Here is a 17,989-nt window from a genome sequence, read left to right on the forward strand (position 1 = left end):
ACACAATCTGAGTAAAATAGTTCATCTGAAAACTTTAGCTACCAACAGCATCCTGACACAAGGAAACAGCCCAAATAATAAGAAACCTTCCAATCTAATCTCTCCCAGCTCAGTCTGATGCTATCCTCCCTTAATATCTGTTCAGAATGGTCTGCAAATATGAATTGTCTGTTACTTTGTGATTAATACAACCCATTCTTCTTCCTTGTTAGCCCCCAGTTGTCCAGAGTATCTTCTTCTATTTCTGCAGAAAAGAACTCATAAAATGAGATTTATAAAGTGTTACTAATGTCTTTAACGAGTTCTTTAAACAAGAAAGAAAATTACTTTTTAGATAAGTATGGGTTCATAGGAATCCTTCTGGAGTTAAAAAAACCTCTGCATCTGGAACAGAATTCTCCATTTGGAATGTATTTATTTTTCCCTGAATCCTGGACGAATGAATGGAAACTTTCATGATATAGAACTTTACTGTAATTATTATTTCTCTGAAAATGGCTTTGATGGTTTTGTGGAAGTTTGTAAGCAATATTTAATCAAACCAAATTAAATTCATACTCTTTATCTGGCAGTGCAGCTTAGGTGCCTAATGTCCCAGTCTTTTCCATAAACTTTTTCATGATAAATCTGTTTTTGCATTAGGATATCTTTTCCTGAGCTGTCATTGTATATCACAGAAATCATAGGAAAATAATTCAGCAGCAAAAGTACATTTTCTTTTAGAGTCCTAGTCTGTTAACAGTGATTGTAGCATGGGGTCACAGCACTCAGAAATTTTAGAATAATGAAATCTTTAAATTAAAAAAAACACATATAAACCTATCCTTCTTTCTTCTGCAACCCAATATTACTAACAGCTACTTTCACTCTGCTGTTTGTTGTGTTATTTTTTGGTGGAAGGGAAGGCAGTCTTCTTTTTGTACAAAAAGATATTTTGGAAATAAGATGCTTTTTGTGAAAATTATTAGTCTGTTGAGAGTCTGTTTAATGGAAAACATTCAATGAATTGTACTCTAAAGACCTTAATGATTAAATTAATAGAATTGTGCCCTTGTGTGAAGTTTTCTTAAAATGATTATATCCTGCATGGACTCAGGATCTTAGCTAGCAATCCTGAAGGAGGATCAAAGTCTCAACGTTTTAGTAACTTCAAACAGAGTTTTAGCTGAGAAAGAAGTGAAGGCTTGGAATATTTATCACTTTCTAAGATCATGTTCCAAAACGAAAAGAAAACAATTCAATAGGTGTCAGATTTATGCAGAAGATCATGTATATAGTTCAGGAAAGCTTGTTTTCTTTTGCTTTTTATTTTAATTTAAGAATCAAAACGTAAAGTAAATTAACTCTATTTGCATAAAATTATGAATGTACATAGATCTTGGCATACATTTGTGGATGTATTTTCTTTGAATTCTTGTTTTCTCCCTTGTAATGCTCAATATGTTCCTGTTGCAGGCAGAGGGACAAAGTACAACTCTCCTGTGGCTAATTTAATACCAGTAAATTTTGACGTTAACTGGAAAACATTTGAGTACATGATGATCTTGCCTTGTGATTGAAATTTACTGGACACAGATCAAAAGAAAAAAAACCCTCAGCCAATCTTTTATCCATGTTTAAGTTTGATGATTTGAATTCCCTGCATAATATAGATTGAAGCAGTGTTTATCACTGAATAAAACTATTTATCAATGCAGAACATTATCATATGTGTTTCAAATTCATCGCACTGCAACATCTGAGGCAAATTGCAGACTCTTCATGCTTTGTAAATTAGAGGTGCTTAAGGTGTTGCAAAATGAAAGTAGATGTGTTGGTAATATGGTATTCGAAAGGCAGACTATCAAGTTTGTCCAATGAAGTAAAATGCAGGGCCTGCATTTTACACACAATATATATACACACAATTTTGCACACAATATATATAAAGTCTGAGGCTGAGACTTTGGCTTTAGAGTGTGATTCTGATTTGAAGAGAGACACCTTCAAAAAAATGGCATACTCTGTAACTCTTATTAAATCTCTTGTCTTCTGGAGATGGTCTTGCTTGATGTGCCCTCAAATAGTGCTCCTTCATAGCTCCATCACAACACTTTTTGTTGGACTGTCATTCAAGAATTCATTGTCACAACATTCTGAATGATAATGTTCAAATGTTTGTACTGATTAAATTTTGGATTTGATTACTTTTGCTTTGATACCAATTATGTTTTACTTCTCAACTATTCTAATACATGTTATTTTATATATATACATATATATATATAAAAAACATGTTTTTATATATTTAAGGTCATGACTGACTTATTTCTCTAATTTCTTGGAGCGTATCAGCTTTTCTGGATTAAAACATAACAAACCATAAAATAGACAAAAGTTCTGAAAATTATGTACAAATTTGGCAAAATTTTAATAAATAATGAATCTATGAAACTACTAAAAATCATAAAAGTATGTTTTACAAAACCTCTTATCCTTAAAAGACTGTTGTCAAAGGCAAGTTATGCAAAAATTTCAAACAGTTTAAATTTTCTCTTTAAAATGTCTTCATATCAAAACTTAGACAAACCTAACACTCAGATGATTCAGTCTGTTTTGTTTTTACTCTTTTTTGGAAACAAGGGGAGATACAGGTGATATCATTTGGTCATTTTCATTTGGCCATTTTGAGATGTATGATTGCATGTTCGGTTTCATGATAATTTCAAATGTAAATAAAATTTCAAATTCTTCACTTTTATTTTTCAAAACAACACATTTTTAATTTCCTGAAATTGCCCTAATTCCTTTCTGTCCAAACACTATTTGCCATATGATGTTTATACTACTCTTTTCTTTGTACTCAAAGAAACTCTTCAAGGGGACCATTGGCTTTTACAATTTATCTTATAGTCAGCTGTCGAAGTGGGTCAGCAGTTGCATTTGGTACACTCAGAAGGTGTAGTTTAACACTAAAACAAAGGATTCTGGTGTAGTACGGAAAAGTAAGACCAGTTTTTCAAAGGAACTCAGTGCACTGTGCACAGATGTTCTGACCCTGCTGTAAGAAATTATCTCTTTGCAAATATCAATTTTTCACGGAGGTTTTTTTCTCAGGGTAATCAAGGTTCCAACAGTTTGTCCCAACCAGGGCAGAAGTTAAACTGAGATTGCTGAAAACGTGTGGTTTTCTGTGTAGCGCTGCCCTCTACTGATTTCCTTGATAATTAAGAGAAGAAATTCACTAGTACCGAACAGAAAGAAACCTTAATGTCAAGAAGAATAAAAACAAGCAAACAAACAAACAAAGTTACAGCCCATTTTTTCCTGGTTGTTTTTTTTTTTTTTTTTACAATAATTGGTGCTACTAGGTGTAAAGAGAGGGTTATTAGTCTCAATCTAATAGGGTCTGCTGAACATTATGATAAACATCTAAATCGATTTCTTCTAAAGGAGCAAAGGTCTTTAGTCTGAAAACAGGGAGAATATTTTTTTTCTAAGCAATCAATCAATATTCTACATGTACTCTCTCCCACTTTGTTCCTCTTCCATCATTTAATCAGTATAATGTCAACTAATTGTTCTTGTCAAACAGTGGAAAATGGTTTTCTTCCTATTTGTATTGGAAACTTCTCTTCCAATTGGGGTGTTCATGTGTTAAACATGTTAATGCCAAAAATTTTGGAGAACCTGTACTTCTTCCCCATTTTGCAAATCAGCAGATCTAAGTGGAGGTAATAAGTATTTTTTCTTTTGTATGGTTTGAGGGATATTTGGTGTAGTCTAGAACCATTGCAGTGTCTCCGTGTAGTAAGGAGTGATATTAGAATCCTACAACAGTTCCAGGTAAATGAATTATTTCTGTATGAAAAATATTATCCTCCTGAGCACAGTAACAACTGGAAAAAATTATCTTTTAAAGTCCTTTTGAATGCAAAATATTCTATTTAGATTCTTCAGGTGTAGTGTGAAATAAGCCTTGCTGGGATCAATAGCACGGATTTGTTACTGATGATGCCAATTTAAATGTTTCTATAGCAATTGCCATGGCAATGTTTTTAATTAGTGCAGTGCAGTCACTCACAAGCATGACATGAAGAAAAGCTAACCTTCGGCAACTTGATGATGTATCCCACATTAGTTTGTTTCATTTGTTAACAGTGAAGTAGAATTCTGTTCTAAAAGAAAAAGGATGTGGTGCTCGTGTATAGCTAAAAATAGCAGAGTTAACTGCAGCAGCAGCACTTGATATTGAGCTTTAATCTCTAAATAACAAAGATGCAACTAATGTTCAGGATGATCCAAAGAATCTGTAAAACTAAAGTATGTATTTTAACAGGGTATACCAAGTATAAATCTTGCGTAGCCTACATGAATGAAAGAAGTCTCATTGGGAAGAAGTCTCATTGGCTTTGTCAGTCTTTCTTTTGAAAACAAAATATCTGAATGTAGCTTTAATCCACCTGGACTGAACACTAAGAATGATGAAGCTATAGCAACAAGAGGCTGTGCTATAAACAGCACACTGCCACTGATAATACCAAGACTTAGGTAGAGACTGGATCTGTGCCACTGTAGGTTCACTTTTAGCACTTCCCTCGCTAAAGATAGCCCAGGTATGCATACACATGCTGCAGCATTCACATCCTCTGAGAGCAGTCATCCTATAGACATGAATATATCTTCTTCCTAAAGTTTTTTTCTTCTCTCTCTCTTCTTCATGGATAAAGATTGGTTTGGAGCTGAGATTGAAAGGATTAAAAGGAAAAAATGGGCATATAGACTGAATCTGAGGTAATCCAGAAAGGTGTTTTCATTTATTTCTATGAGACCTGAATTAGTTTTTGAGGGATCCCCAAAACTTAAGGAATAGTTTTTTGGCTGATGAACACCCATTCTTTGAGTACAAGTACTCAAATCTAATTCAGGCACAGAAGTAGGGGCCACACTAATAAAGAAACACTTCTGTACTCAGCAGCTACCACTGCAAACCTTTCAGAACAGATTTTCAGAACTGCTTTTTGCCATTGTGTTGCTGATCTGTTCAGCACTACATACAGTAGAGGTAAGCTCATCTGAAAATTTTGCTAGGAAACAGCTGAATGCAATCCTTTATGTCTTGGACACCAGTGCAGGTTTCCTTAGCTACCTCACTCAAGGAGTCACACTAATATAAATAAAGTTTTAGGGAGTGTGAAATAATAGCAATTTGTACTGGAATGCCTGTTGAATTACTGTCTTTAGGTAAATGAACCTATGGTTTGTAGGTGCTTTATAAGAAACATTTATCTTGCTGTGACAAAAGAGGGTTATTTCAGAGCTTTACCAGCCTCTTGGTTATGTACATTGGAAACACAGGTTCAAATTCACCTCATTGTGGCCTCAGTCACCTTCTCTATAGCACATACAGTGAGTAACGCCAGTGCCCAAGGTGGGTGGATCTGGCAAGAGAATGTGTTGATTCATATTTGAACAATCCCTGATGGCAGAATTGTGCAGAGATACAGCTGTGATTTAACTGTCCCTGGGCAGTGAAAATGCCATCTGCCCTTCTCTGGAGCAAGTATCTTCTGAAGAGCAAATGAAACTGTTTCTGAACTGTTCGTCCTCCAACCACCCTCCTATCAGCTAGTGAATGAAGCCTGCAGCACTTCCGACCCATCCTATATACAGGTCTTTCAATTCTTAGCAATGGTATTCAATGAAGCTAAAAAGAGAGTTTTAAAACATCTACTTCTGAGGCAGCAGGTCACTAGATTACAAATGTGAAATGTACAATTTCACATTGAAAAATAAAAAGATTACTCTTTTTCTCCAATAATGAACATTTTTACAGGATCTGCTTTTCATCAGCATGAGGGAAACTAGGAAATATAGCACTTGTAAACCCTTCAAGCAAGGCCTTTTGAAGATATTCCTTTGATCTTTACTATTGATTTTTCTCTACAGGGAACACATTTCACTCATCATATAATGAAACTGCATTATAAGTTTTTATGCCACACCTTATTTACAAATGCAACACATTCATTACATTCATGGTTTTAAAGAATAGCCTTCAGACACATGAAGAACAATAAATGCTGTCATCAAAGCAAAATTCCTCTCTTTGCTTCCCCTTTAAGATTGTCTCATGTTCTGTCATTCATAAACATATTTTCTGTACTTTGATATTGATACCCTGCAGGCGTCAAAATTAAGGCATTTATTTTTGTGAGATTTTTTGTTTGGTTTTTTTTTTGGTTGGTTGTTTTACTTTTTGTAAACAGCATAGCCTTCTATCTGCCAGATACAAACCCAAGCCATATCTGGAGGCATAGGCCCCTATTTTCCAGACACATCAATTCTCATTAGTCTCTCTGCATGAAGCAGATGAGATTCACCTATGGCAGCACTGTCAATGACTGGATTTACCAGTTCTGTTAACTAGGACTACATTCTTTTGCCAAATGCCTCTTTCTTATTGCTTCATTATACAACAATCTACTCTGGTCACACAACCAGCAACTAACTAGGCATTCTAAGAGTCTACATCATGTGCCTTCTATCTCTGCATATTTCCTAAGCATGGCATGTACCAGGATTAGAGCTTACTAAACTTTCTGAGTCTACAGCTTTTATAATGGCCCAAGAGCTTGTGACAAGCCAGAATTTCCCAGAATAAAGATATCTTCAAGCTAGTATCGCAAAGATTTTTAAAAAACTTTAATCTCTGCCATCCTTTTATGGTTTTGTTGGGGGATTGTACTCATGTACATCTGAGTCATTAGAAATCTTGTTCCTATGGAGAAGGACTTAATTACTGCCTGCAAGGGAATATACATTCACTTCTCTGGACTGGAAAAACTTAATTGCTGACCAATTAAAGTTACTTAGCAAATTCGGAAGGTAATTGTAGCCCATTGTTGCTGCTTCCTTCCTGAAGGAATTGAGCAGCTGCTGAATGCTGTCATTTATTAGAGTTCAACCTCCTTTATGCCCTTCTGCTGTCTCCAGTGGGATCACAAAATCAAGAAATGTCTCATTCTCAGAGCTGAGCAGGACTCTTGGAAGCACAAGAATTTGTGCACAGAAATAGTGCATAAACTTAACATAATTTTTTTTATTTGTTTATCTAAGGTAATCTGAAAGGAGTTTGATGCAGCTGAGGCCTCATCCTTTATTTCTGTAACAAACACCTTAAAATACCTACAAATCATATTTCTATCACTTGCAAGAATAATATGGGTCTCAGAAACACAAAGTACAATGACTTTCCTTTTCCTTATTTCTGGGTGTGAAATAACTAAAAATATTCCTCCAACAAAAGCATCTTTCACTTGCACGTCATTTGACTTGATTAACGAAAGATAAATGCAAAATATGAATAAATTCAAAATAAGTGTAATAAAAGTATTGCTTATTCTGTTAGTATCCTGATAGTACAAAATGTGACTGTCTTTAACAAACAGACACCCATGATAGTGCATAAGCATGGAGAAGCATATAACGTTTTTCTTCAGTATGTTTTCTCAGTCTCCAAATATTAGGTATCTAATAGTCCCCAGTAGATTCTCTTCGCCATGACTTTCTCAACTTTTGCTTTGGAAGCACATGTGCTTCTCAGAGAAACAATGTTCTGCAAGGAGACACATATTTTAACGAACTTGTGAAAAGAATCAACTCTTTTTGTTTGTTTTTTGAACATTGTAACTGACATCTTCATTTGACAACTAGTACTGTTGTTGGAAGCCACAATAAATAGTCATTCCTTCTCCACTCTCTTTGCCACTGATGAATGTATAGACAAATCAATTTCTCCTTCAGCTGTCTCTTTTCCAAGATGGAAAGTTCTGGGACTGCCTGCTTAATCATTTCTTGTGTGAAAGCTGTGCCAGACTTGATTGCACCTGTAACTCTCTTTTGAATCTCTTCTGGTTTTTTGGTATGTCTCTTGAGATTGGCAATCATAATTTGTTGCTTAGTGAATATATAAACAGCACCTTAATTGCTTTTTCTACTTAATTTCATCATGATATATGGCATCGTTTGTTTTTTTTTTTTTTTTAAACCGCTGCAGAGTCCTGGGCTAAAGTTTTCCTGTTATTATCTATTGTTACATTATGTTGTTATTCCCTATGGCAGTAGCCAGACTTTGTTATTTTAAATGTATAATCTGGGGTTTAAAATGTGTGTGACTTTACATAATTTCATAACAATTTAATCATGCATCATTTGGGTGCCCGCTCACTCTATTACATGGATTTCAAATATAAATATGACAAACCACTTACTACTAGACCACTGTAAGGTAGAAATCAGTTGGCATGGCAAGGCTCAAATCCATATGGTTAAACTCTCTTCTTCTTCTTTCCCCTGCCTCAGTCCAAAGTAGCGCTACCATGTCAATACCACCTACGAGAAATCACCCCAGGAATTTTCTGGGAGAGTGCCAGTTGGTACAAGCTAAATTGACATAATAACACTGAAAAGTTATGGACAATTACATTACAAAGTTTCTTTGCCAGATGAAGTATATTTCTCCCCACAGTTTTATATGCTGAGCATGGTGCTATATGGTCTGGAATATCCCTTGGATCAGTTAGGGTCAGCTGTTCCAGCTGTGTCCTCTCTCAACTTCTTGTGCACCCACAGCCTGCTCGATGGTGGGATGCTGTGAGGAGCAGAAAAGGCCTTGACTCTGTGTAAGCACTGCTCAACAATAATGAAAACTATTCTGCATTATCAGTGCTGTTTTCACCATAAATCCAAAACACAGCCCCATAGTAGTCACTATGAAGAAAATTAACTTTATCCCAGCTCATGCTGAATGTCACTTGCAAAGTTTATCACATGGTATTCAAGCCTGTTCTCATTTCATTTATGAGTATACATAGTACTGGCCCTAGTACAGATCCCTGCAGAACGCTGTAACATACATTTCAATGTGAAAACTCATATTTACTTAGTCCTGCTGATTTCAATCATTTAATCAATTTAATAAATTAAATCAATTTATTTAAATATTACTTATTTAAATTAAATTAAAATAACATTAATTAAAATTATTTTTATTTAATCAATTACTGATATATGCAGGGACCTTCACTTCTACTTCATGAATGCTTGAGAGCTTTTGGTGAGTGGCCTGTCAAAAGCCTTCTCGCAAAACTAGATCATATCAAAGTGATCAAAGCTATCCTTATGCTTGATGACTCTTTCAGAGGACTTGACTAGGTCTGAAGCTACTGTGTTCTTTGCAAGTGTTGTTAACAGTTTCATTCATTTGGGTCTCAGACTTTGTTCCTGCAACTTATTCCTCATAGAACTGAAACTGTTTTTAAAACTCTGTATTGCTTTTGATACCCTCAAGTATCAAGGAAATTTAAGTGAAAGTTTAGAATAAATAATGAATATTTCATTGGTTTCAATACTGAAATTTTTAAGATTCTTGATAGTATGCATGAAGTCCCTGCCATTTACTACAACTTGAAATCCCACTGTACTGAAATGAGATTTTCTACCGAGTCCCTGGTCAAATAAATTAATAAACAAACGAACCAATGTGGCATTTATTCCTTAGAGGTTTATAACTCCTATATTTTCCTGAAAACCGTGACAAATGAACCACAGAATATGGCGTAGAAACAAGCACAGCACTGATGGTAAAGTTTTTCATGGAACTTCCAAAACAAGTTTTTAGTTCTTAATCCCAGCAGTTTGTTTCCCCAGCCTCTGAGGAAATGACAGAAAGTGTATCACACTGATACATAGCCCTGGATGTTGGGTGTATACGTTTTTTTAGTGAAGACCTGTTCTGCTATTTGTTTCGCAAGGGTTTATACTCTCTCTCCCAAGATCTAGTAGCCTAGATGCAGCCAGTCAAACTCCCTCTGGTGCTTGACAGCCCACCAAGAACTCTGAGCTACTGCTGGTGTTAATGTTCAATTTTGTGTTGAAGTTTTGATTATATCTTTTCCCCAATGAGGTTTCAAGAGTTTCTGTAGTATTTCCTGAATTTGCCCTCAAATTTGTACCACAAGTGAAGACTTTATATGTTGGTTTATTGTTGCTCCCATGATAGGCAACTTCAGAAGACTTCAGACCCACCTGGAACTGAGTCTAATGATAGAGAAATATGTCATCTGCATATGCATTTAATAATTTAATTGTGCTCTGATGACACTGCAGTTATTATTGCAGACACCAACTGTTTTGCTATGTCTTTTGTTATTTTGTTCCTTTGTTTCTAGCTACCAGAAAAGGAATTAACCAGTTTATTTCGCTTAAAATACCAGTTAGCTTTAAAATGGCATGTGGCATGTTTCCTTCAGTAAAACCTGAACCAGATGTAAGAGTTTAATAATCTATATCTTAACACGAATTCCCAGAACATGCAGATTTTAATGTGATTTATTAGGATCAATTCCAAACACACAGAGTACTTTTCATATATCATTCCAGAATCATCCCCTATATTTTACTTGTCCTTTTTGTTAAAAGTCATTAAGAAGCAAAAAATATAACTGCATGAAAACTTCAATTTCAGAGTGAAAAAAATTTAGAAATACAGTTGAAAAAAGTTGGTATAGCAAAACATTTGCTTTATGTTTCCTGCTCTATTTCTGCTTTATGTTTTGTCTAGCTTTGCCTGAAAAGACTTCAAAACTTTATTGAATAAACTCAAATGCCTGTGACTTTCTCCCTTCCTTCTTGCATTCAAAATAAAAATGAGGGAAAAGGTTATATGAGGAGATATAACTTTGTGTGAGCTTCATACTGTTAAGACAAATCAAGAACATGTGACTTCATAGAAAACAACTTAAGCACGTAACAGGAAAAAAGATATTGCATAGTTCGTCTAAACACAGGGATGTGTAAGCCAGGCACTCTTTTTTAATCTTTTCTTGGTTTGAATAGGAATAGATATTTTACATGAAACAAACTTATGCTTTCTATAAGTGAATTTCCTCCTTCTTCTTACTTTGTGATTCTTCAGTCATTATTATAGCGAATATTTTTGTCATGTTTTAGTAGTATGGCTTGAAGTACAAAGTATCAGTTAGTGAAGCAGCTTAATTTCTACTTTCAATACGGCATGCTAAATTGTTCTTTATTCCTGACTCTGAAAAACTGCCATTATATGCAATGTCCACAGGCAGTTCTTCGTGGAAGAGATGTACCTTCATCTAAATCTCATTGCTGCAGTGTTGATTATACAACAAACATGTTATAGTAACTGTTACAAATAAATAGAATGAATAATAATGATCCAGCATAGCCAAATGCAATTTTCTTATTGCAGTCAGGGTGCTGTGAAGGGAAAACGTGTTGCAATGGTGTAATAAAAATGAGCATCATGATATAACAATTTTAAGCTAGTTGATATAAATCCAGATAATTTTAAAATTGTATAGCTCAGCATCTTAATGAATGTTCAGGAATGGCTATGTTTAGAAATAGAAAGTGCTAAACAAAACCTATAAACCAATTAATTTTTATATATCTGCCCCCATCAATATTTTACATAAAGGTAATAATAAAGCAACAGGAAGGGGTTTTGAGTGAAATAAACTGACTTCTAGCTGACACAGCTGAAGTCATGAATAGTGTTACTGAATTATTCAGGGACATTTTTTTCCAAAAATTTTATTCCTACGTGTCTCACAGCAGCATACATGGATATATGGAGAAAATTGAACCTGTTTTGTAACATGAAATTATGCTTAGATACTAATGTAGAAGAATGATGGTATGCTGCCAATACTTGTGAAAGCAAAATTCAAATTCAGAATTAAATAGCAATGTCTATAAAGCTAGCATTGATTATCAGTTTTTACATTAGGAAAAATCTTAAACCATAGGAGTTTAGGCTCTGTCAGGAGTCACTATTTTGTGTTGATCGACATCTTTTAACAGTATTACTCTTTTCTCACTTTCCCATTTAATAAAACACGTTTTATTTTACAGATTTACTTTTTTTTAATTCTAAAAATGCTATGCTTCTTTTTATTCTTCAAAGGTATGTTTAAAAATTTCCCCAAATCAACGCATATAAATCTGTGGCTTTTCAACTAAGCTGTATTTATGCTGAAAATTTTAAGCAAAGAATCCACATGACCATTTGTTCTATTTTTCATTCACAGTTATAAATGAAGTAATAACACTTTAGGAATAAAATTTGTTCCTTTCTGGTCACTTGTCCAGAGGGTAAGTTAGATTAAGTGCTTTCATCAATCTTCCATTTATTGTTCTTTATTCTGTATCAACAACACTGCTAAAATAAAGAGCAATCCATCAGAGAATTTCATGTTCCAATTTTTATAGGTACTTGATAGACTAATGTTTAATGTATTTCAAAAATATTCTAACTACAGTGCTGTCTGGGAAGTGCATGTCTATTTTTATGTAATGTAGAGACCTGCAATATTACTGCATTTTTCAAGAAACTGACAAAAATCTTGTTTATATTGACTGCATTAATTACTGTTACACTGGGTCTGGGGGAAAAGTAGAGTCTTGTGTTATTTTTTTTGCATTAAGGGCATAATGAGTTTTCTTATTATTGAATACTAGATATCTGCTATCCAAAAGAGGGAGCCATAACATTATACTATATCTTTCCACTGCATAAATTCTTCTATTCCTTTTTTCTTAAAGATGATGCTTGCTCTGAGGTGGCTTTTTACTCTTTTGTTTTTTTATATTGATAATCAATACAGCCCAAAACTAGATAATACATGTTCATGATCTTGATGGAGCTGAGTGAAATGGTTACACTAAAACCAAATATACTTTAACAAAACATCCTGTCATTAAAAAAAAACAAGGCTGGAATAATTTTTCTTGCTCTTAATTCTGCTACATTCATTTTATCAATTTTGAGAAAAGGGATTAGTGTACTTTTACTTTTTTTTCATCTTTTGGAATAGAATATATATATACACACAACTATCAAAGGAAAGTGCCTGAGGTATTTTCTAAACATACTGTGCTTATCTCTGTAAAAAGTGAGATTGACATAAAATATCACTCTTAATACCGATGAGACATCCAGTTATTAAACCTTTGCTTGGAGGAACACAGTATTCAGAAATGCATTCCCTATATTTTGGAAAAAAATGGACTGGATTGCCTTCATATCTGAAAGGTCAGTGGACAACAATGTATCCGAAAGAGTAGAATAGAAAAGCACATAGTGATGAATAATATGGGCTTTACTTTCATAATTTCTTTTCAGCATTCTCTTTTCCTCTTCCTGAGAGTTCTCTGTGCCACACTGGGCTTCCGGCACAGCCCAGTCAACCTATGTGAGGAAGGACTTGTGGTATTCTTAGCATTAGAGGAGTATTGACAGCTGTTTAATCGCTTTGTAATATTTTTTTAACTAAAGTATTTGATTTTCATGTTGATTTATAGATAAAAAGCTCACCTGATGGTTTACCTGTGACTATATCTCATTATTTTGTAGCAATGTAATTGGCAGAAAGAAACATAAATGTTGATATTACAGACCTATTTGGTCACTGAGAAAAGACAGACCACATCCTAGAGATTCAAGTCCAAATACAAAGTCTGTGACTGAAAGCATATATGAAAATAAGCTCCTCCTTGTATAGAATGTGATTTCTTCTAGTATTTTCATTCCTATTCTTAAGTAAAATGAAACTTCATACCCTGAACTATGTAATCTAAACCATGGTGAAATGAATGCTGAGTAAATGAGAAGGGAAAAAGTAAGTGCATCAAGGAGATGAGGAAAAAGGTGAGATGAGGAGAGGTTACAAACACTTGAGAACAACAAAGCTGCAGGATAGGAGAATAAGTATTCTTCAGAGAAGTGGATAAAGTTAAATGTAAACATTCCATCCATAGCGTCTATTTCTTAGATAAAGTTTGGCTGTACATTAGAATCACTTTTTCCAGTTAAACATCTCAAGAAACATGGATCTGACTTTTTCAGAGCTGCTACGTATGAGTGGGCCCAGAAATTAAACTAGTTTTATAAATGTTCAGAAGTTCTGTAACAGATGTGTTACACTGGATCTATGGTTTCATTTATTTTGAGATTTTTTTTCTCACTGGAAATATACTTAATAACAGTACTTTCTCCATGTATTTAAGAGTCTCTACTACTTTTAGTGGAACATTAAAGATACACATGTCTGGGAGTAACCATCATTCACACAAATCAATATTTATTCCAGTGGTATCGGAAGTCACCTAACAGTTCCTACTGCAATAAAATATATAGATAAGATCTAGGAAAATTCCTGTGTTATTTGGGTTATGATAAGTTTTAAGAGTGACTCCATTGCAAAGTAGACAAGAAGGACTGCAGATTTTCTTGAGTAAAGCAAACAACTAAACAAAGCATAACAGAATAAGTATTCCCCCTTAAAAGACTTTAGCTGAAAAAAAGCATCTAGGAAGCTTCTTCTGCAGTCTGAAATTCTTTAGTAGTTTTTGTTTATCTCATATCTCTTTATGACCTATGGTCAATCCAGCCTATGATGCACCTTGTTGTAACAGCTTGTGACTTGCCCTCCCAATAATTTGCTCCAGCAAATTATTCAACATTCAAACATTCAAATTATCCAATATTTGAACTCAAAATCTACAAAAAAAGAGAAGTTCATTTACAGATATTTATCTTCAACAAGTTTTTATTTGTGAAGAATATTTCACCTTTTTTAATTTACTCTCATTACCAGTATTTTTTCAAATTTCCTGTAAAAGAGACATTCTTTAGTTGGTATATTTTAAAATTTGTGCTTTTCAGTTTTACTATTGATATTTCATGATCTTTTATTTTATTGCCTTACAATATCAAAACAGCTCTCCACTTCACCATTTCTGTTGTGACATGGAATTTTTTAGTAGTTTAGATGAAATAATAACATCACTTTAATTATTGAAGGCCTTGTTATCTAATACAAAATGGAATCCTTTATCTTAATTTCCAGATTGAACTCCCCTTCCATTTCTGTCATAATGAAAGTGAGTAATCTTGCAGAGCAGTTAATTTCATACCATAAAAAAATACATTATCAGCCGCTATTAAGTCATCATAAAAGAAATTATGAACTTGAGGTTGAATTTTCTTGATCCATAGCTGCCCCTTTTTTGTCCTGATGAATACATAAGAAAATACATTTGTTGACACCAGTTTGTGTGTTTTGAAATTATAAAAGACAATGCATCGGAAAATATGCTACATGTGAAACTTTCACCATTTGGATATGATCCTTGCAAATGTAATTAAAAATAAAAGTGCTTACTCTAGACATGTTTTTACTTTCTGTTTTCCCTGTTGGCATTTGAAAATATGGTCATGTTTCCTCTAATTATATTCAATGAAGTTTTTTTATGTGTCATCAGACTTTGAATACTCCATAACAAAGTCAAAAACATTCATAATTTCAATTTGTCTTGTTTTAATCATGTAAGTCCTCTATCGTACAGTGAACTATGATTACTTAAATACTGTCTGTTTTTAATGCAGGTTGTATCTTCACCTACACTAAAAAGTGGCCTTACTAAGAATTTAGGTAGTTACTTCATAGTTGGAATTCCCAATTTCTGGTGACTTCTCTATGACTCATAAAATTATAATTTTACATTTTCTTTCTGAAAGCCAATGTATTCTGCATTTTTCTGATGTGTTTATTTCAGTATGTCTTTATTTTGGCATTCATTCAAAGCTTAAGTGTGGTAAGGCACTCCTTATTTCCATTCTTTTTTACTTCATCACTTACACACGACATTATTTCAATATGCAATTAATTTTTGTAGGGATGTTTTGGGTTTTTTTTCCCTTTCCTACATGCACTGCATTTTCTCTTCTTAGGTATGCATAACATTGTTCATATTTTTCCCTGTTTTAGTATTTTCAGGACATAGAACTTTCTTCCAAGTCATATAAGTCACTAAAAACATTCTGCTAACTGCAGTGGCTTGCAGTTAGGTTTCTGCTGCATTTCTATGGTTTTTCCACTTTGTCTGTCATTAATTTTAATGAAATTTTATTCAGTGATATATACATTTGAGTGCCTTCTAAAGCCATGGTTTCTTCAACATTTTGTATGTATATATTTGATTTTGATTTTTTTAACCAAAGATTTTTAGCACTCTGTACAATTGATAAATCTGTACTGTGTGTTTATCTGTTGTTCTTATTATGTAGTACTCATGTATAAATATTTATTTTATCTAATAAAAGAATTTATTTTTTATAAGCAATAAGTTCACAATATTCTATTTATATAATTTTAAGTTATACTAAAATTATATTTCAATCTCATTTTGGTAGCTGAAGAAGCTATACTTTCTCCCCCAGCCTATGCAGAAAGAAGCCTCTTTACACTATCTGTATTTTCCTCTAACTTTATCTTCTGATGTATCAGTAATCAGTCTGTTGGCATTTTGCAATACTGTTGCCTCTGACATTTACCTTAAAAGGAACATGGATTTTATTCCACTTATTTGTTTGAATACTGATGACTTCTGCACAGAACAGAATGCATTTAAAAAAAAAGTTATTCAAATAATTTTGTTCACATATTGTATTATAATTGACTTTGCCATGTAATGCTGTCTACTCACTTTATATACACATGCACATTATACAAATTAACATGGATTCTGCACACATACTGACCTCTGTGCAGCAGGAAGGATATGAAGAGACTGGAAAGAAAAATATCTAATAATTTAACATTAGCCCTTACTGTACAACAGTTGACCATTTCCACCCTATTACTACGGCCCAGCCTGCAGACCCTGGTGAGGGTCAGGCACTTCAGGCATTCCTGAACAAGCTGCTGCTCAAGCGTGCAGTGCATTTTCTGTCCCTTTGCAGCTCTCCAGTCCTCTGCTTGGCCTGTTAATGACTGTGACAATATTTCCTCCCTTTATAAAGATTGTATCTAAATGTTACTGATGTCCATGGGAATATTCAGCTGGACCATGATGAGCTTTACATCAGGACTATGTGCACTTCTGTTGTTTACCTGAAGCTTATACTTGACTGCTCTCATAGAACATTTTGAAATACTTTGTTGTAATTACTGACTGATAATTGGCAGTTTCTGAGGGACACAATGGGAATACTAATTTACTTGGTCTCTAATATAACAGTGATCTTCTTTCAGATCAGTGAGATAGAATCCTATCTTTGCAAAGACACTGCATATGATGTGATAATACTATTTGTATAATTTTCTTGTGTTCTAGTATTTCTTCTTCAAGGTTTCAGTATTTCATTCTATGCTCAATGAAAAAGCCTATTATTCGAGTTCATGTATTTTTTTTACTGAACAATAAACTATGACTGTTTACACTATCCTGTTGTACCAGGAAATTGACAGGATTCAAATTCAGAAGTAAAATTATTTGGTTATTCTTATCTAAGGTGAAGTCAAAGGCAAAACTTGAACTTAAAAAATGCAGGCTTGTATCTATGCAACTTGTTAATAGCTTCATAATAAAACTAGAATGGTTAAAACATCTCTTTTTTAAAACTTCACTGTCTGTGCCTTCCTGATTATTGTCTTGTCCTTCAGATTTCTTAGTGGTATCAGAATCAAAACAAAGCATGAATAAAAAATTCTCCTCTCCCTATCCTTTCACAATCTCTGCCTTTGTTTTCCTCCAGTATTTTCAGTCTGTGAACACAAACAAGGCTACTTAGGCCACATATCTTTTTTTATAAACCATTTTCTATTGAAAATGCAGTAGATACATATTGTTCTCATTTTTTTCCTTTTTGATTAGTACAGATTACAGACACTATAAGTATTTTCCATCAAGAAAGTGGGATTCTGTATGACAAATTTCAAGCTGCTTGTAATTCCCCTGTATATTTTTGTGTAGGTGTCCTAGAAATGGATTCCTTAAAAATTTGCAGTCTCATAGGGTGAGAAACATTCACTTAAACCAGTGTATCCCTAGTGATCTAGGTAGTATTGTGCTGTTCTGTGAGAACTGGGTTCAGTATCTTTAATTTACAAAGGATAAGTTGACTTTCACT

The 17,989-nt window shown here is 33.9% G+C and overlaps 1 protein-coding gene across 1 annotated transcript in view; it reads right to left on the reverse strand.

The window, feature by feature from the left end:
- CDH9 (cadherin 9) overlaps positions 1–17,989 on the reverse strand; it is a 102,404-nt gene that overhangs the window by 72,953 nt on the left and 11,462 nt on the right. The window lies entirely within an intron of this gene.

Source organism: Pipra filicauda, unplaced genomic scaffold, assembly GCF_003945595.2.
Source record: "Pipra filicauda isolate LSUMZ 115617 unplaced genomic scaffold, ASM394559v2 scaffold198_size2598500_pilon, whole genome shotgun sequence".
Classification (NCBI taxonomy): Eukaryota; Metazoa; Chordata; class Aves; order Passeriformes; family Pipridae; genus Pipra; species Pipra filicauda.